The 21340-nt window shown below is 43.8% G+C and overlaps 1 long non-coding RNA gene across 1 annotated transcript; it reads left to right on the top strand.

Moving 5' to 3' along the window:
* The first annotated feature begins 889 nt into the window (after window positions 1–889).
* Window positions 890–20108, top strand: LOC147573413 (uncharacterized). Its single transcript, XR_015244734.1, has 2 exons — window positions 890–4245; window positions 17429–20108. It is a non-coding gene; the product is annotated as an uncharacterized LOC147573413 (long non-coding RNA).
* The last annotated feature ends 1232 nt before the right edge of the window (window positions 20109–21340 follow it).

Genomic DNA, 21340 nt, shown 5'->3' with positions numbered 1-21340 from the left:
TTTTTCTGGTTGCTCAGTCCCCAAACTGGGGAACTGTTCTTTTTTTTTTTTTTTTTTTTTTTTTTTTAATTTTTTTTTTTCAACGTTTATTTATTTTTGGGACAGAGAGAGACAGAGCATGAACAGGGGAGGGGCAGAGAGAGAGAGGGAGACACAGACGCGGAAACAGGCTCCAGGCTCTGAGCCATCAGCCCAAAGCCGGACGCGGGGCTCGAACTCACGGACCGTGAGATCGTGACCTGGCTGAAGTCGGACGCTTAACCGACTGCGCCACCCAGGCGCCCCTGGGGAACTGTTCTTGATTCTTTTCTTTTGCACCCCACATCCAAGCCTCAGTAAGTCCTGTATGCTAACTTCCAGGGTATATGCGGATGACCATTTCTAAATAAATTTTTTTAATGTTTATTTTTGAGAGAGACAGAGACAGAATGCGAGTGTGTTAGGGGCAGAGAGAGAGGGAGGCACAGAATCCAAAGCAGGTTCTAGGCTCCAATATGTCAGCACAGCCCGATGCAGGGCTCAAACTCACGAGTTGTGAGATCATGACCTGAGCTAAAGTCGGACGCCCAGCTGACTGAGCCACCCAGGCGCGCCTGCAGATGACCATTTCTTGTTCCCTCTGCCATCCTAGCCCAAGTCACCATCATCATCTCTGGCCCAGATATTTGTAAAGGCCTAATTGGTTTCTCTGCTTCCATCCTTGCCCCCCTTTGTTTACAGTTTAGCAGCTAGAGTGATAGTGTAGTGACCTAAGGTCATGTCATTCATCTTCTCAAATCCTCAAATAGCTTTCGTTTCACTGAATAAAAATTAAAAAGCTGTACATAATATTGCTACCACCTGCTTCCCTATTTGATCTTTCTGACACACTACTACCTTTTTTAAAAAATTTTCTTTTTAATGTTTATTTTTGAGAGAGACAGTGTGAGTGGGGGAGGGGCAGAGAGAGAAGGAGCCACAATCCGAAGCAGGCTCCAGGCTCTGCACTGTCAGCACAGAGCCCGACTTGGGGCTCGAACCCACGAACCGTGAGATCATGACCTGAGGCAAAGTTGGATACCTAACTGACAGCCACCCAGGCACCCCCCACTACGACTTCCTTATCACTGCTCTGGGCCCACTCAACCCCTGCGGTAACTTACACACACAACAAGCTTCCACCTTAGAGCCTGTACGTTTGCTGTTCCCTTTCCTGGAGTCCATTGCCCTAGATGTCACACAGTCTATCCCTGATCTCCTCCAAATCTTTGCTCCAGATTTTCTCAACAGCCCTTTTTTGACTACCCTATCAAAAGAGCCTGCTGCCTCCATGGCACACCCTATCTCCCTTCTCAGCTTCATTTTTTTCCATAATACCACCATCTAAATATTTTACTTATTATATGTCTTTCTCTAGAAGGTAAACTCCATGAAAGTAGGAATTTGGAGGTGGGGGGAAGAGGAGATAAACTATTGAAGCATAACAAAAAGAAAAGTGCACAAATGGCAAGTAAACAGCGTGGTGATCGAGGGCAGCAATGTTTGCATCTTATTCTGTGCTGTGTCCTCAGCACAGGAGATACTCAAATATGTAATAAATGGTTGTGCTGGATGTACATGTCTTAATGAGGCTAGCGTTGAAAATAAAGTTGAGGGATACGTAAAGTGTGAGGTGTTATAACTTAAAAATCTTTACCTATTTTTAATAAACATATGAAGTAAAAGTAGGGAAGTATTAAAATATCAGCTTCAGAATGGTAGTTTCCTCTGGAGCTACAGGGGAGAGGATAGGAAGGAATACAATAAAGCTTAAAGCATCATTTCTCTTTTTTAAAGGCAAACATGGCAAAATACTAACATGTGTTAAAGGATGTTGCATATGTCGTATGTGCAACTCTGAATGTTCAAACTCTTTTAAAGTCTGCCTCCTTGCTTTTATCCGGTCCCTCCTCCCGCAAAGCTTGGTTCCCCTCAGGGTATGAGCCTGTTTGACCTGTACATCAAACATTTAGGAGGATTTAGGAGAAGGAAAATAGACATTCCTTTTCTCAAGGGTGAAAAGCTGATCCAACCCTAAGAATGAAAAAAGGTTCTTGGCACTGTCAAGATCAAGCAAAGTCATTTCCACTCCCTGTAAATGCCTCTTTAGGGACCAGTTAAAAAGAAGGGGTGGGGGGAGGGCAAGGGAGCAGAGAACTTCCTGTAGATCCAGAACCCAAGTGATTATTTGCAGGAGTTGGTGGGAGGAGAAAACTGATTTTTGATAATACATTTCAGTAAAAACCTTGTTATTTTGGAAAAACACTCCTTTGAACAGTTTTTGGACACATTTTAGTGGATAAAGGAACCAAGAATTTGGACCTGAAGTATACATGGTATTTTACTGCACTATGAACAGATAAGTATCAATTATAATTAACGGGGTTTTTGTTACACTGTATGCATTAAGAAACTAGCAATTAGCATTTGCTCTTGAATTTTAGTGCTTGTTTTCAGAAGAGTTATCACAGGATTTTGACAGGAACTTTTCTGTTGGCTGGGAGTTGCTGATAAAACCCCAAAGGCAAAATCTCGTGTTCTTCTGCATTCTAAAGGGTACCACAAGGCTCGGACACCCTGTCCCACAGGAGACTCTAGGAGGTTTAAGATTCACACAACCTCTTGCTCTTGGGCCTCCACTGACATGTTACCATATAACAAGGTTCAGATCCAGAGGAGAGGGGCCTTATAGTCCTGGGGTGAAGGCCTCTGCCCTTTCCATAGGATAGGGAGGGGTGGGGGGGACTCCGACACCAAGAGAATAACTGGAGATATTGGGGACGTCAGAAATCTTTGGAGCTTGGTGGCTTCATCTCCAGCAAACCACAGGCCCCCTTCTTGGGAGAGCTTGCCTTGTACCTACCTCTGAAGAGTGTATATGCGGTGGTGAGGGGTGGGGAGGAACGAAACACAGGCAGGGGCGAAACGAGATTTCTGAAGGAGGGGCGGCTGCTGCTGGAGTAGGCCCTACCAGCAGATCATGAAGCCCTCTAAGGGTCCGAGTTCATGTTGTGCCTAGGAAGCAAGGGATAAGGCCACTCCAACTGTTTTCTTTGCTGCCAAAGATCCCAAGGCAGGATTTCACTAGACGCTGAAGAGGGTGACTACATAAAGTGACCATTGAAACCAAGACCCTTGAGAATGAATGGGGAGCTAACCAAACAAGAAGCTGGGGGCGGTTCTCGAAAACCGCGGCAAACCTTTTCTCTGTGCCTGGGGGTCTCAGAAGAGGGAAGGAAAATAGGATGGCAGGAGCCATAGGGCTGTGACCCAGTGACTGCCGCACCAAGCTAGGGGATGACCCATCTGGCAAGGGGTTAAAAAAAAAAAAATGCAAGCACTGCATGGGGCCAAAGAGATGAGAGACCGCCCGCTGTGAATGAACACTTGGGACTGGGGCGAAGTTGAATGCCGTGCCCAGACAGGTGCGCATCTCCCGATGAGGGCAGGCCACCGGCCCCCAAACAGGACCTAACGCGGCAAACGGGCATCTTCTTTCTCCTTCGCTCTCCCCTCACCCATGCGCGGAGCAGGCAGGGCATTCGGCCATCTGAGAGTAAGGTATGAGTTTGGAGTTTTAAACAGGGCTAGACTGTAAATTTCAATATCCATTAGTAAGCACAAATTGGCTTTCCCTCAGGTTAAGCATCTTAAAAGGGGATGTGACAGCGTGGCGGCGGTGAGAAGGCAGGTTAGAAGGGTTTGTACCACCAAATTTCGAATTAGTAATAGGAAGAGCTAAGTGTGCCCTTTTAAAGAGGTGAAAGGAGGCCCACTTGCGTCCCCTCACATTTTACGGGCGCTAGGTGGGAAGCGGGGTGAGTACGCGCACCAAGAGGGCCTCCGCCTGCCGAGACGCGTGGCGCGGCTGGAGACTACATTTCCCGAAAGCCTTGGCGTCGGCGCACTTATGCCACCGTGTCTGACGTCATCCGCCGCTGACACCGGCACACCCAGTTCCAGTCTGCGTCGGCGTGGCCATCGTGTTGTGTGCGCGGAGTGCAAAGGAGAAAGGGCGTTCGCGACCTGTGCCCAGCGTCCTGCTCCCGGGGCCAGGCTACCCTCTTCCGGTGGCCGCCACCAGCCACGGGAGTCCCATGACCAGAAAACCCCAGGCCAGGCCCCGCCCCTCTTCTCCCCGCGCTTCGCCCTGATAGCACGACCATTTCCAATCATGTGACCTACCCGACAAAATGGGGATAAGTTCAACCAAATGGGATTGTGTAGGTAAGTGGAGAAACCAGGTAACCATATCTTATCTCTATGAGAAAATGTGGCTCTTCCTGAGGAAGTGTAAGTTTCTGCTCCCCTGAAACAAGGCTGTAAAAAGAGAGACACCATCTCCTCTTCCGCTCTCCTTTCTCCCTAACTCTGGATAGGAGCGGTCCTGTGCAGGCAGGCTGGAGGGAGAATAATAAAGCCTTGAGTGAAGGGCCACACTCCCAATAATGGTAGTCTAGGTAATTAGGACCAACTCTAACATACAAAATAACCTGAGCTGGTTGAAATGTTGAAAAACGACAGCATTCAAAAGAGCTAACAAGAAGAGTGAAGAATTAGGAATCAAACTCCAGGAGATGAAACAGACTGACTTCATAAATCCGTCAGTCAAGCTGCTTTTGCCTGAAGGCATTTGCTGATGGAAGAAGACAACTGACAATTCCAGCTGTAAGATTGGTGGACTTGCAGTATAAGGGGTACAAGTATAAAAGTGCTGAAAGTTGGGAGTCTGAATAATCACCCCACATTTGAACAGGGACCCCCAAATGTAGGTACCCTCAAGTAAATGTTGAGATAAAAAGCCCCTGGCGCAGACATGTCTCCCAAATTCAGGGTATCTTGGACGTGTAAAGGAATCTCAACCTTCAGTATTTACCACACTAGTGTTGTGTCCACGTGTTGACAGAAGCAAATGAAAATGACCCTTAGAGAAAGGTATTGTCATCTCAGACATCAGAGTATTCACACACAGCCCTTTTCTTAGTAACTTCCAGCACATTCTCAAAGATAACCAGATACACAAGGATGTAGGACATCATGAAAGAGAACATACAGAAATAACGCACAACAAATACGCAAAACTCCAAATACTGGAATTGTTTATCAGAGTGTAAAATAGCAATTTTTAGTATTTTTAAAGAGCTATTAAAAAAAAACTAGAAAATACCTACAAAACCAAGAAAGCTTAAAAAATTCATGTAGTAGGTTTGGAAAAGTGACCAAAGAACTTTAAAAAATAGCTAATTAAAAATGAAACAACTTGGGGCGCCTCGGTGGCTCAGTCAGTTAAGCGTCCGACTTCGGCTCAGGTCATGAACTTGCGGTTTGTGAGTTGGAGCCCTGCGTCGGGCTCTGTGCTGACCGCTCAGAGCCTGCAGCCTGTTTCCGATTCTGTGTCTCCCTCTCTCTCTGCCCCTTCCCTGCTCATGCTCTGTCTCTGTCTCTCAAAAATAAATAAATGTTAAAAAAAAAAATTTTAAAAGATTGACCTTTGGGAAAAAAAAATGAAACAACTTTTTTAACAGCAAATTACACATAAAAGAGAATCAATTGGAATATGGGTAGGAAGAAATTGTCCAGAAACTGGTGGGCAGAGACAGTGAGATGAAGAGACAGAAGAAGAAGGGACAAGACAAAGTAAAACACATGAAACCTTTGGGTAGGAAAGCCCAACATAAGTTTAATTAGATTCCAGAGGAAAATAAGAAATATTTGGAGTTAATGGCTATGAGTTTTCCAGAACTGATGAAAGACCTACCAAGCTCCAGATTCAAGAAGCCAAATGAAACTCAAAAGAGTATAAATAAAAATAAGTCCACAACTATACACATCATGGTTAAAGAATATAAAAGGTACATAAAATCTTAAAACAATTAGACAAAAAGATCAATTAACTTCAGAGATGTAACATCTGACTTCCCAGTAGCATTAAGGGAAGCCACTTGAGTGAGGAATGTAATCTTCACTTAAAAGAAAATATGTGCCTAATTAGAACTCTGTGTATAGCAAAAATCTTTCAGGAATGGGGACCTATTTATGCAGCTAAAAACAGGAATTTCATCATGAGCAGACCCTAAATGAAGTTGTAAAGGCTGTATTTCAGACAAAGGGAAGATAATCCCAGATGGATGGTCAGAGACATAAGAAAGAATCAAGCCCAAAGAAAGTGATCATATGTGAATAAAGTAAATAATTAAGTGTACAAAACAATAGTATTATTTATATGTCTTTAAACATTACAGAATTAGGGGCACCTGGGTGGCTCAGTCAGTTGAGCGTCTGACTTCGGCTCAGGTCATGATCTCAGGGTTTGTGAGTTCGAGCCCCACATCGGACTCTCTGCTGTCAGCATAGAGCCTGCTTGGGGTCATCGGTCTCCCTCTCTCTCTGCACCACCCCCCCACTTGTGCACACGCTCGCTCGCTCTCTCTCTCAAAAATAAACATTAAAAAAAATAAACATACAGAATTAAAATCCAAGACAGTGATGCTTCCATTTCTAGTATTAACAGAATAGCGTGTCATAAACTAACACGTCTACTAGAGATAGCTAGAAGAGATGGATAAAATACAAATATATATATTTGAAGGCATTAGAGAGCTCCTAAAGCAGCAGGAACTGAGGATCCAAGATACCAAAGAGAAGGGTTGTTCACTGAGGCAAGCCCAGCATTCTCAGTGCCTCCTCTCCCACAGAGACAATTGACTAGTCACATAATTGTAAAACGGTTGAAAAAGACTAGAAAACATTAAAAACAGCAAAAGGAAAAAAAAGGCATTTTACCTTTAAAGAGTAAATACTGAAAGAATGGTCAAAACAAAATAAAACCTCACAGGTGTCTAACAAGCTAATGGAAAGAACAAAATAAAAATATTTCATTAATTCATAAGGTGAGGAAAAAACATGTCAAGAGCCTTCTGAATATCCACAAATGTAGCAAATCCAGCTGAGGAGTCACCATGGGCAATTTGACTCTTATTTGTGGGGGTCAGTGGACAGATGAAGTTTCATCTGAGACCCAGGCTTGAATCGGAACTTGTGACCTGGGTAATGGGCTGGATGCCAGCCCTGGCCTAGAGAAATCCCAGGATTCCACAGCCACAGACACCCTGCCTCACTATCCCAACTTGATCTGGAAGAAATTCTGCAGCTTCTGGAAAGGAGTGGCTTTCACCTACCACGCCTCTGCCCAGAAATAGTCTCTGTGTCCATAAGAGTGGGGGGCAAAGGCACAGGAGTCCAGCAAGGAAACAGCCAAAGGCAGGGAGAGAAAAGGAGTACTTATTTGCCTCCCCTTTTAGTGTGTGACGTTCCCCAAAGGTTGCCAGGTCAGTGGCATTTCTTGGCTCAGGGATCCAGCCAGAGGTGGGGGTGACTTCACTGACTCAAAGACACAGCAGAACAGCAGTGGTGAGCCTCCCCAAAAGGTAGTGGCTTTGTGGCCTTTCCTTGGGACAAAAACGGCTTCCAAATTGGGGAGCTTTATGAACCCCTGCAGGCCCTACAGGGGTCCCCCTCTCCTTCCAGGCCTAGCAGGATTCTGCACATCCTCCTTCACCTGCACCGCCTCTGCCCTCTGCCCCTGAAGTCCGTGAAGGGTTATGTAGGGGTCAAAAGGAGGTGATGACTTCTGTGCTCTCTGTGCTGAAGAGTCAGCAGCTGGAGACCCAGGAGCTTGTGTGTGGTGGGGTGCAGGAAAAGGTAGAGAGTAAAAAGATGGAGCCAGGGAAAATGGGCCCCTGGGTGATCAAAAGGAGACCTGAAAGGGATGAAGAGAGGAAGACAAGTGACAGAGGGGTGGGAGCCAAAAAAACACCCAGGGGACCCCTCCTGGGAGCTCAAGGGTGTTCAGTTAAGGGAGATCTTGCACAAACTACAGTAACCCTTTCCTCCATGCCCATCCACTCCTACCTTTAGCCAGGCTCAGGAAGGACATTTTTGGTCCTTTTCCACTTTCATTTTATTTTCCAGTTTCATTACAAACACTTTGTGGGGGGTGGGGATTAAGGAACCACACCCTTGACATTGCCCAACCCATCTGGGTGCCTGTAACTCATACTACTTGTTACCTCCAGGAGAAATTCTGGGTGGGAAAACTCTGTCCCCACACCAGGCATCTTCCAGGCTCCTCTTTCCATAGTGTCTCAGATAGAAGTTGTTGTTATGGCTAGGGAAATATAAATTCATTTTTCTTTTAAATTCATTTTTTAAATATGACTGAACTCACAGGAGATTTGGTTATTGTGTAGTAGAGTGGTTTTCAAATTTGAACACGCATCAGAATCTCTTGGAGCACTGGTTGAAACAGATTTCTGGGCTCCAGCCTGCTGTTTTCTTATTCAGCAGATCTCTTCCAGAGCATTTGCAGATCTAAAAAGTCTGCAGATGATGCCGACACTGCTGGTCCAGGGACCACACTTTGAGCCCTGCTAATCTAGGTTATCAAAACTACAGCTACTTTTAGGGGAAGCTGTATTTGTTTTGTTTTTCAAATACTCTTCTCCAGTTTATTCAAACTCTTAGCCAATTTTTCCAACCTTATCTCTTCCTCACATATGTCCAAACAACATTTCTTGGATGATACAGACCAAAATAGTAACAAGAATGGCAAGAATGAAAATGATACTCCATGCTCTTAAATGCAGAGAACAAATCTGTGGTTGTCAGAGGGGAGGTGGGTGGGGGTGGAATGGGCAAAATAGATAAAGAGGATTAAGAGGTACAAACTTCCAGTTATAAGCTAAGGGGAATGGAAAGTACAGCATAAGGAATATATTCAGTAATATTGTAATAATGTTGCATGGTGACTACACTAATCCTGGTGTGCACTGAATCACTATGCTGTACACCTGAAACTGATAAAACATTGGATGTTAATTATACTTCAATAAAAAAATGGTACCCAAACAACATGTTGTAAACATTATGTACAGCTAAAGTATGCCCATCATACCTTAATAAAGTGGGGGGGGTGGTTAATGAAAATGATAAAGCTTTATGTTCTTCATTTTTTTACAAAATGTCTACAAGAAAAGAGAAAAATGTGTGGGCAGAGAGGGGCAGCGCTGGGCTGGCCCTGAGAGTGCTCCAGTCCCAGCGGCAGCCCACGGTGGGCCCTAGACCTGGCCTCCTGCAACAGTCCCTTCGCCCTGGGGTCTCACCCGGGTAAGGAAGGGGTGTATCTCTGGCAATGAACCGGTGGCCCCAAGTCTGGAACCTTCCTAAGGAGACATGCTCCGCAGCCAGCTTGGGAGGCACCCGAGGGAGGGAGAGGGTAGGCCGCTGGGCCAGAGAACGGTAGACTTTCCTAAAACCAGGGAGGGGATTCTTGAGGCCCCAGGCTTGAAGCAGGAGGAGTTGGTTGTAGGTGGTGGTCTAATGGCCTTCTCTGAAAGTCAGATTGAATCGCTAGATTCTGTTTATTAGGAGTAGGAATTTTAATTCATGTCTAAAATGCTATTCCTTTTCCGAATTTCTCAGGAGAATGGCAGCGCCTTTTACTTTTCTTCAAAGCAAATGCTCAGCCAAGCCTCAAATTAGGTGTTACCATTGTGTTATCCCTGCTGGCATGTTGCAGTGACAGTGTTTATATTTACTTAAACTATCCTCTTCTCCCCCAGAAGTGGTCAGTTGTTCGTGTTTACTTTTATTTCCGGCTGATCCTAAACCATTTTCCTCATTGAGGATCTCATTTTCAGTAATACATTTCTGGTGTATAGACTTGCTCTGCGGTTTCTCATGCTTCATTGTGCTAGCATTGTTTAGTCCTCCTCTGTGCTGCACTCAGGCCTCAGCTCAGGGGCCTGCACCTAGTAGGTGTGCAGTAAAGATTTATGAACAGAGCCATTGGACAATTCCACGTCTCCTGATGCCTTCACAGTACTCTTTACTCTCTGAGTTACCTGGGATGAATTTCTTTCTTTTCTTTTTTTTTTTTTTTTAAGTTAAAAAATGTATTTATTTTGAGAGAAAGAGAGAGGAAGAGAGAGAATCCCAAGCAGGCTCCTCGCTGTCAGCATAGAGCCTGATGTGAGGCTCCATCTCACAAACCATGAGATCATGACTTGTGCTCAAATCAAGAGTTGGGACACTTAACTGCTTAACTGACTGAGCCACCCAGGTGCCCTGGGACAAATGTCTTAATACTCTCTGTACCTCAATTTCCTCAACTGTAAAATGGGCATATTAATAGAACCTACCCCCTGGGGCTATTGTAGACTAAATGTGTTTATGTCCCACAGTGCATGGCTCATAGCGCTGTAGGTTATCTTGCTATTATTGTGTGGTAATTATCATCACATCACTATCATTGGAATCAACTGGGCTGTAATGGGCACATAGTGTAATGGGCATTGGACCTGAGTTAGAAAATGTGACACTAGGGGAGCCTGGGTGGTTCAGTCGGTTAAGCTTGTGACTTGGCTCAGGTCTTGAGTCCTGCTTTGGGCTCTGCATTCTCCCTTTCTCTGCCCCTAGCTCACTCACACTCTCTCTCAAAAGTAAATTTAGAAAAATAAAGAAAGAAAGAGAAAGAAAGAAACAAAGAAAGAAAAGAAAGAGAAAGAAAAAATGTGACATTAGCCTTGCAGTCTTTGTGCACTTCCCCTCCCCTCTCTGCACCTCACTTTGTCCTTAAAATGGGGCCTGTCATACTCACACCTGAAAGGGCCGATGATGTGAGACTTAAGTGAGATAACACCTGTTAAGCACTTTGCACCATGCTGGGCACGTAGGTGGTGTTCTTTAAAATGTGCAGTCCCAGGGTGAACAGGCTGGGGTTGCGAGGGCGCTAGTCTGGGGGGTTGGGGGGGCGGTGCGGAATCTTTCCCCGGAAGTGCCCACCTCCCAGCACCCACGCCGCGCGCATGCTGGCGGCCACCAGGGGGCGGTGCCGGACCGCAGAGGGTGCCAGGGAACCGGCAGGGCCTTCCTCTTCTTTTCTTCCTTCTCCAGTGTTTGGAATTTAGCAGCCTGGAAGTGATAGGATCCGGGCTCTTGGGGCTTCTAACCGTGGCTCTTGCAACAGGAGTGGGTTGGCGCGGGGGAGGGGGGAGGGGAGCGCTCGGCAATAAGGGAGATTGGCATCAATGTCAGCTATGGTGAAGACTCGCAAATCCAAGGCGCCCCTGTGGCAGTTCTGAGAGCAAAGGAGGGTTTTCTTTTTTTTCTTCCCACAACTTTTTCTTTAAGAAAAATTCAAACCAATAGCAATGTTTTAAAAACTGCAATGAATAAATATCCTTATACCTTTCATCTGTATTCATCAATTGTCAATACACCTTACCAGGTTATTTATATACACACATATATTTTATTTTTGGCTAAATCATTTGACAGTTACTTGCAGACATTCTGACATTTTACCCCTAAATACTTAAGCCTGTGTCTCCTAACAACAAGGACATTCTCCCATAGAGCTACAGTGCCGTTATCACATCTAAGAAACTCCACATTTATATACATTTAAATTTCCGCAATTTGTCCAGTTGTGTCCTGTATAGCTGTAGTTTTGTTTTGTTTGTGATCCAAGATCTGATCAATGTTCATCTCATTTTTTCTTTTCATGACATTTTTGAAGAATCCAAACAAGTTGTAGAAGATTCCACAATCTGAATTTGTCGTATTTATTCTTCATAATTAGATTCAGGTACACTTTTTTTTTTTTTTAAGTTTATTTACTTAGAACATTCGAGCAGGGGAGAGGCAGAGAGAGAAACGAGAAAGAGAATTCCAAGCAGGCCCTTAATAGCAGTGGCAGTGCGGAGCCCGATGCAGGTCTCCAACCCACTAACCCTGAGATCATGACCTGAGCCGAAACCGAGTCAGACGCTTACCCGACTGAGCCACCCAGGCACCCCAAGTGACATCACTTTTGGTAAAATAGATAACAGCCCTTGTTATCTATTTCCCATAACATCATTATCAGGAAGCCCATCTTGTAGACTTGTAGCATATTGGTGACACGAGGTTTGGTCACTGGGCTACATGAGTTTCCTGTACTTCCCTTTATCTCCCCAACAAAACTGAATCTGATCAAGACACTGTCAGAAGCAACCAGCTAGGATGCCTGGGTAGCTCAGTCAGATAAGTGTCTGACTCTTGATTTAGTTTCAGGTCAACTTTTGATTTAGGCTCTGGTCATGATCTCACAGTTCATGAGTTTGACCCCTGAGTCAAGCTGTGCACTGACAGCACAGAGACTGCTTGGGATTATCTCTCGCTCTCTCTGTCTCTCCCTCTCTGCTCCTCCCTCACTCATGGTCTCTCTCTCTCAAAATAAATAAACATTAAAAAAAAAAAAAAAAGGGTGGGGGGGTGTCTGGGTAGCCCAGTCAGTTAAGCATCCAACTCAAGATTTCAGCTCAGGTCATGATCTCACGGTTCATGGGATCAAGCCCGTGTCAGGCTCTGTGCTGTCAGTGTGGAGCTTGCTTAAGATTCTCTCTCTCTCCCCTCTCTCTGTGCCCTTCCCTCACTTGTGTGCTATCTCTCCCTCCCTCAAAATAAATAAATAAACTTTAAAACACAAAACAAGCAAAAAACCAAACAAACAGCTAAATCCAGGATGTGAAACAGATGTCCCAGTTTCTCTAACCATCTATGTAATGGTGTGGGTGGGGAGGAGAAGAAAAGGCTGTTTTAGAATGAAAAATTGAAGAGACATATGGCCACATATATTGGATAGATCTTGTTTGAATCCTGATTTGAGTAAACTAATTGTAAAAAGACATCCTTGAGATAATTGGAGACATTTTAATATGGACTGGGTATAGATAATATTTAAAAATCACTGAGAATTTGTTGGTGTGATAATGGCATGGCTATCATTTCAAAACATTTTAATATATTAAATTATAATATATGCATGCAATGGAATATTATACAGCCAAAAAGAAAGGAAAAAGATTTATCATGCTGGATAAATCTCAGGAAAAACATGTTGAGTGGAAAAAAATAAATTATAGAGTGATACAATTGGTATACCAATGATACCCTTATATATAGGGAGGATATAATATATATGATATACGGGATTTGCTTTTCTCTCTTGTTTATTGTGTTAAAATACAAATAACATAAAATTAGCCATCTTAACAGTTTTTAAGTGTGTAGTTCAATGGTATTAAATATATCCCCATTGTCGTGTAGCCATCCCCTCCCCATCTAACCCATTACCAACCATCCATCCCCATAATTCTTTTCATCTTATAAATCTGAAACTCAATACCTATTTAGAAACAATTCTCTGTTCTCCCCTCTCTCCAGCCCCTGGCAATTACCATTATACTTTCTTTAAATTTTGGCTACTCTAAACACCTCACATAAGTGGAATTACTCTCTATTTGGTTTTTGTGACTGGCTTATTTCACATTATTAGCACAATGCTCTCCAGTTCATCCATGTTGTAGCATATTGCAGAATCTCCTTCATTTTTAAGACCAAATAATAATACAGGGGCTGTATATACTGCATTTCAGTAATCCATTCATTGGTCGATGGACACTTGAGTTGCTTCCATGTTTTAGCTGTTGTAAATATGCTGCTATGAACATAGGTGTACAAATATCTTTTTGGGACTATTTTCACTTATTTGGGGTATATACCCAAAAGTAGAATTGCTGGGTCATATGGAAATTTTATTTTTTTTATTTTTTTAGAGTTTATTTATTTTTATTTATTTTGAGAGAGAGATAGAAAGCAAACAGGGGAGGGGCAGAGAGGGAGAGAGACAGAATCCCAAGCAGGCTCTGTGCTGTCAGCACAGAGTTCAGCAGGGCTTGAACTCACGAACTGTGAGGTCATGACCTGAGCTGATGTCAAGAGTTGGACGCTTAACCGACTGAGTCATCAAGGCACCCCTATTTTTTAATTTTTTTGAGGAAACTTTATGCTGTTTTTCACAGAGGCTATATGCCATTTTACATTCCCACCAACAGTACACAAGGGTTCCAAATTCTCCATATTCTTATCAATACGTGTTTGCTGTTTTGTTTTAAGTTTGTTTATTTTTGAGAGAGAGAGACAGTGTGAGAGAGAGCATGCGAGTACACGAGTTGGGGAGGGGCAGAGAGAGGGGGACAGAGGAACTGAAGCGGTCTCTGTGCTGTGGGTTTTGAACTCACAAACCATGAGATCGTGACCTGAGCTGAAGGGGCTCAAACTCATGAACCATGAAATTATGAACTGAGCCAAAGGCAGAAGCTTAACCCACCAGGCCACCCAGGCACCCCTATTTTCTGTTTTTTAATAATAGCTATCCTAATGGGTGTGAAGTGGTATCTTTTTGGTTTTGATTTGCATTTCACTAATAATGATTAGTGATGTTGAACATCTTTTCATGTACTTATTGGCCATTCATCTATCTTCTTCAGAGAAATGCCTATTCAAGTCCTTTGTCCATTTTGAGGCTGTTTGGTTTTTTGTTGTTGTTGAGTTTTAGGAGTTCTCTATATATTCTGGATATTCATCCCTTATCAGATTTATTTATTTATTTCCTGAAAAACAGTGTTGGAGATTCTTTATGTATACACACATATAGTAAAAATATAAAGCCATGTATATGAATGATAACGCTGTATTCAGTGAGTGATATTTGGGGTAGAGGATTGGGATATGGGAAGGTATGTTGGAGGCTTCAGTAGTAGCTCTTGGGTTTTATTTATTAGAGTAGGTCATGGTTAAATGGGTGTTCATTATGTTATCTTTCCTTTTTTGTGTTCTCCTTAGATTATTTCACAAATTCAAAAAAAAAAAAAGTGTAGCACGGCACCTGGCTGGCTCAGTCAATAGAGCATGTGACTCTTGATCTCAGGGTTGTGAGTGTGAGCCCCACATTGGATGCAGAGACTACTTTAAAAAATAAAATAAGGGGCGCCTGGGTGGCGCAGTCGGTTAAGCGTCCGACTTCAGCCAGGTCACGATCTCCCGGTCCGTGAGTTCGAGCCCCGCGTCGGGCTCTGGGCTGATGGCTCAGAGCCTGGAGCCTGTTTCTGATTCTGTGTCTCCCTCTCTCTCTGCCCCTCCCCCGTTCATGCTCTGTCTCTCTCTGTCCCAAAAAAATAAATAAACGTTAAAAAAAAAAATTAAAAAAAAAAAATAAAATAAAATGTAGCTTCTTAAAGAAAACAAAGGCTTTAATTTATTGAGCAACTACTAGGTTCAAAAAGCTTAACATGCACTATCTACTTTGATCCCCACCTCATTTCTCTCATCATCTGCCACCACTCTGCCCTCTGTACTCTTCATTTCAATCATACTGGTCTCCATATTGCTTTTCTTAAGAGTTTGGCATTGTCCTAGGGGCGCCTGGGTGGCGCAGTCGGTTAAGCGGCCAACTTCAGCCAGGTCACGATCTCGCGGTCCGTGAGTTCGAGCCCTGCGTCGGGCTCTGGGCTGATGGCTCAGAGCCTGGAGCCTGTTTCCGGTTCTGTGTCTCCCTCTCTCTCTGCCCCTCCCCCGTTCATGCTCTGTCTCTCTCTGTCCCAAAAAAATAAATAAACGTTAAAAAAAAAAAAATTAAAAAAAAAAAAAAAAAGAGTTTGGCATTGTCCTGCCACGAGACCTTTGTACCTGTTCTTCCCTCCACCTGGATACTCTTCCCCATGAAGAGCATGGTTTCCTCCCTCACTTCCTTCAAGTCTTTGCTCAAACAGCACCTTTTCAGCAAAGCTTTCTTTGACTAGCCTATCTCCCTTACCCTGCTCTACTTTTTCCTCCTAGCAATTGTCACCTTCTGACAGATCACATAACTGGCCATGTTTGCTGTCCATCTCCCCTTGATAGTATGTAAACTCCATAAGAGCAGGGATTTTTCTCTGCTTTATTCACTGTTATGTTCCCAGCACCTCAAACAACTTGGTGCGTAGTATAGTACTTAATACATATATGCTGAATCAATGAATGAATGTATTTGTTATCTATTACTGCATTACAAATCACCCCAAAATTTAGCAGCTTAAACCACAAACATTCTCTCACATGGTTCCTTCCTTGCTCCTTCGTTTCTTCCTTCCTTCCGTCCTTCCTTCCTTCCTTCCTTCCTTCCTTCCTTCCTTCCTTCCTTCCTTCATTTCTTCCTTCCTTTAAGTAGGAGCCCAATGCAGGGCTTGAACTCATGACCCTGAGATCAAGACCTGAGCTGAGATCAAGAGTCAGACACTTAGGGGGTGCCTGGGTGGCTCATTTGGTTAAGCGTCCAACTTTGGCTCAGGTCATGATCTCGTGGTTTGTGAGTTCGAGCCCCATGTCAGGCTCTGTGCTGGTAGCTCAGAGGCTGGAGCCTGCTTCAGATACTGTGTCTCCCTCTCTCTCTCTGCCCATCCCCCACTAATGTTCTGTTTCTTTCTCTCTCTCAAAATTAAATAAACATTAAATTTTTTTTTTTAAGTGATACTTGACTGACTGAGCCACCCAGGCACTTTAGTTTGTATATTTATGTATGTATGTGTGTGTGTGTATGTATTTTTAAAGTGGCTCCACGCCCAATATGGAGTTCAACGTGAGGCTTGAACTCACAACCATGAGATCACGACTCTCTCACATGGTTTCTGAGGGTCATGAATCTAGGAGCTGCTTAGCTGGGTGGTTTAAGTTCAAGTTCTCCATGAGACTGCAGTCAAGTGTTGGCCAGAGCTATAGCAATCACAAAGCTTGGCTGGGGCCGTAGAACCCACTTCCAAGCTTACAAACATGGTTGTTGGCAAACCTCATTCCTCACTGGCTGTTGGCTGGGAGTTTCAGTTCCTAGCCACACGGACCTTTCCACAAGGCTGCCTCATGTCATGGCAGCTGGCTCCCCCCAAAGTGATGAGCGAAAGAAAGAAAGGGGGAAGGGAGAGAGAGTGGAAATGAGGAAGGAAGGAGAAAGAAAGAAAAAGGGGAAGGAGGTAGGGGACAAAAGCACTTGAGACAAAAGATACAGTCTTTTATTACCTAATCACAAAATTGACCTACCATCTGTGGCAGACAAAATAATGGTCCCCAAAGATGTCCAAGTCCTAATCCCTAGAACCTGTGAATTTGTTACCTTACATGGCAAGGTAACAGATAAAGTTAAGGATTTAGTTAAAGTGGGGGAGATTATCCTGCATTGGCCACATGGGTCCCAATGTAATCACGGGGTTCTTATATGGGAAAGAGGGAGGCAGGACAGTGGTGACAAAAAAGGAGAGGTGACAATGGGAGCAGAGGTTGGAGTGATACCCTGTGAAGATGGAGAAAGGGGCCATGAGCTGAAGAATTCAGGCATCTTCTACAAGCTGGAAAAGGCAAGGACGTGGATTCTCCCTGGGAACTTCCAACAACTTGATTTTAGCCCAGTAAGACCCACGTAGATGTCTGACCCCCAGAACTTCAAGGTAGGAGATTTGTGCTGTTTTAAGCTGCTATGTTTGTGGTGATTTTTTTCCAGCAGGAAGAGGAGATGATTACACCATCACTTCTGCCATACTGTACTGGTTAGAAGCGAATCAGCTCACATTCATGGGGTGTGAACACCAGGACGCACAGTTGTTGTAGGGGGACTTTAGAGGCTGTCTACTACAATGACATAATTATTAACTCTACTTTATAGAAAGGTAAGCTGAGGCTTAGAGGAGTGAAGTAACTTGTCTGAGATCATATAACTAATGATGGTGGAGTGAGTTCCATCTGATGCCCAGAATAAATTCCAAACTCTTTTGACAAATGGCTACGAGGGCCTGTCTGATCTGGGCCTTGCCTGCCTCCCTAATCTCCACAAACCCAGCACATTGAATTCCACCTCAGGGCTTTTACACCTGCTGTAAATTGCTCTTCATTCCAGTGAGCAGGCTCTTTCTCACCTTCAGATCTCAGTTCAAATACAAGTCTTCCCTGATAACACAATACTTTTCCTTTCCTTCACCTCTTTTACTTTATCTTTACTTTTTTTTGTTTATTTGTTTGAGGTCAAATGTCTGTTCCTATTACTCCCACCCCTCATGAAGACAGGGGCTTTGCCAGCTTTGTCTATTGCTGTATCCCCAGTACTGGCACACAGTAGATGCTCAATAAGGATTTGTTGAAATGACGACGAGTGAGTGACTTCACAGGGAGGTAAAACAGAAATGATCTATTCAACTCACTTCTTGAAATAACAGTTCTTACCTGGTGAGCTTATGAAGATAAAAAGAAATAAATAAAAGAAGTCACAAGGCCTAGAGCCCCAGGATATATTTTTAAAGAAATGAGAGTTTCAATTCTCCCACTACTAACAGGCTGGACCTGGGGGTGTTCACAGGGCTCTGGGCTGTGAGAGTCCTTTGTCTCCAGAGAAGGCAGAACCCTGGCAGGAAGGGTGAGCAATCCACCAGCACCACTATTTGGGTAATAACTAAGCCTTTTCTTCCCAGGCTAGTTCTGCTGGTCCCCACACCCCTCCCTGCAGGCAAAAATCTTCCCTACTTAGCCAGGAACCAGAGCTCTCTGAAGTCTCTGCAGGTCAACCCTGAATTGAAGGAGAGTGTGGCAGAGAGAGACAGACTTGGTTAGGGAGGCTGGGTTCTTGTGATCTTCATTGTGATCTTGGACAAGGAAACTTTTTTCAATCTCTCTCTCTCTTTTTTCAAGGGAGGGGGGAACTTGAGTAAAGAGAGTTGAATTAATTGTGTAAGACTCCTCTCTGGTTTTATTAATTCACTCACTCATTCTTTTTTTTTTTTTTATCCCTGTCTTCCACTTCCATTACCCTCCTTCCCCACTCTGTTCAATAAATATCTTTTTAAAAATATTTTTGGGGTGCCTGGGTGGCTCAGTTGGTTAAGCGTCCGACTTCAGCTCAGGTCGTGATCTCACAATTCGTGAGATATATAATTCAATATATTTTAATGTTTTAATTATTTATTTATTTTGAGAGAGTGGGCGTGCATGCACACAGGTGAGCAGGGGAGGGGCACAGAGTGAGGGAGAGAGAGAATCCCAAGCAGGCTCCGCGCTGTCAACGCAGAGCCCTACATGGAGCTTTATCCCACAAACTGTGACATCATGACCTGAGCTGAAATCAAGAGTCAGACGATCAATGATGGAGCCACCCAGGAACCCCTAATAAATATCTTTTAATTTGTGTGTAGCTTTGTCAAATATATAGTGTTGTTTCCTGCAAATATGAATTTAGTTTTTTAATTAAAAAGTATGTGGCTATAGATCACGTTCTATTTCTTACTGTGGTAGCCAGCCTCCAAGATGGTTCCCAGTAAATCTCCTGGTATTCACATCTTTGAGCAGTCCCTTCTTGCACTGAACAGAGCTGACCCTCCTCAAAAGAGAATATTGCAAGAGTAACAGTGTGTGATTTCCAAGACTGGGTGATAAAAGACATTGCAACATCCTCCCTGCCGTCTCTTGGGTCACCAACCTTAAGGGAAGCCAGCTGTCACGGTGTGAAGACGCTGAAGCAGACCTATGGAGAGGTCTAAGAGGAAATGAGACCTCCTGCCAACAGTTAGCACCAATTTTCCAGCCATGTAAGTGAACCATCTTGAATGATGCTCAAACCCTAGTCAAGCCTTCAGATGACATCAGCCCCAGCGACATCTTAACTGCATTCTCATGATAGATCCCAAGCTAAAACCACTCAGTCAAGCCATTCCCAAATTCCTGACCCATAGGAACTTATGTAGGATAATAAATGTTTATCTTGTTTTAAGTCATTAGGATTTTTGATAATTTGTTACACAGGAATGGATAAACCGATACTTACTTTATTGTCGTTGTTCTCTTTCACCTTTTATTTTTTTAAGCAAGCTCTATGCCCAACGTGGGGCTTGAACTCACCACCCTGTGATCAGGAGTCAGACTCTCTACCAACTGAGCCAGCCAGGTGGCCTGATACTTACTTTTTAAATTTAGCTATAACATTTGTGGATTCATTCAGGTTTCTTTGTGTTTGTCTAGTTTAGAAGTCAGTAAAGTTTTACTGTCAAGAGCTACCTGTAAATATTCTAGGCTTCGCAGGCCATATGGTCTCTGTTGCAGCAACTCAAGTCTGCTGATGTAGTGCAAAAGCAGCCACAGACAATATATAAATGAATGAGTATGGCTGTATTTCTAATAAAACTTCATGGATGCTGAAATTTGAATTGCATACAATTTTTATGTGTCACAAAATATTCTTTTGATTTTTTTTCCCCCACCACTAAAAAATGTAATCATCATTGGGGCGCCTGGGTGGCGCAGTCGGTTAAGCGTCCGACTTCAGCCAGGTCACGATCTCACGGTCCGTGAGTTCGAGCCCCGCGTCAGGCTCTGGGCTGATGGCTCGGAGCCTGGAGCCTGTTTCCGATTCTGTGTCTCCCTCTCTCTCTGCCCCTCCCCCGTTCATGCTCTGTCTCTCTCTGTCCCAAAAATAAATAAAAACGTTGAAAAAAAAATTTTTTTTTAAATGTAATCATCATTCTCCGCTCATGAGCCAAGCTGCACAAAAACAGGCAACAAGTCAAATTTGGTCCAGAGGCCTTTGTGTATTGACCTCTGGTCTGTTTCATTGTTTTGAACTGCTGCACAATATTTCCATAATTCCAAAATATCCCATACTTTGCCAATATTTGCCAATATTAGATCTATTTGCCAATAGATCCCATATCTATTCCCAATGAGGGGCATTTGTTTATCTCCTACTCCCACAGCTACCATGAACAGCTGCAGTGAACATCCTTGGTTGCGTGGGAAGATCCCTGGGATATTTGCCCAGGCGTGGAATTGCTGGATTTCAGGGTATTAGTCTATACTCAGCAGTGGTGCACAAGAGCCCCATTTCCTCCACACCCTCCTGACACTTGGTGTTTTCCAACGTTCTGATGTTTGCCAGTCTGAATTTGTATCTCCTCCTTGTTTTGGCCTGGATTTCCCTAACGGCTAATGGGTGGGGACATTTCTTTGTATACTAGCATCCATTTAGGTTACCTCTCTAAATTGTCTGTTCATGTTCTTTACCCATTTTTCTAGCAGATGTTTCTGACTTTTTCTTATTGGGAAGACTTCCCCCTTCCTCGGCCTCAGTTTCCACTTCTGCACCACGGTTACCTACAAGGCTCTTCCAAAATGCCATCCCCGTTTCTGAAATCTTATGTTTCAAATAATAAGAATTGGGCCTTGAGTTGGGTTTTTACTTATATCATCTCAATTTAGAAATCTCGGAGACTACAACTGAGACTTCCAGGTTCAGGGAGGTTGATTTCCAGCCCAGGGCCACCCACAGGGATGATGGCGTTGAACAGATGCTGAAGCTGAGTACCATTAGGAAGAGCTTAGACTGCAAATCAGAGTAAGACAACAAATAGCACTTCTAGGCCAAACTGGAAATGAT

This window comes from Puma concolor, chromosome E2, assembly GCF_028749965.1.
Source record: "Puma concolor isolate L17-30 chromosome E2, mPumCon1.1.hap2, whole genome shotgun sequence".
Classification (NCBI taxonomy): domain Eukaryota; kingdom Metazoa; phylum Chordata; class Mammalia; order Carnivora; family Felidae; genus Puma; species Puma concolor.
Note: the sequence above shows the minus strand (reverse complement) of the source record. Positions and strands in the feature narration are given on the sequence as shown.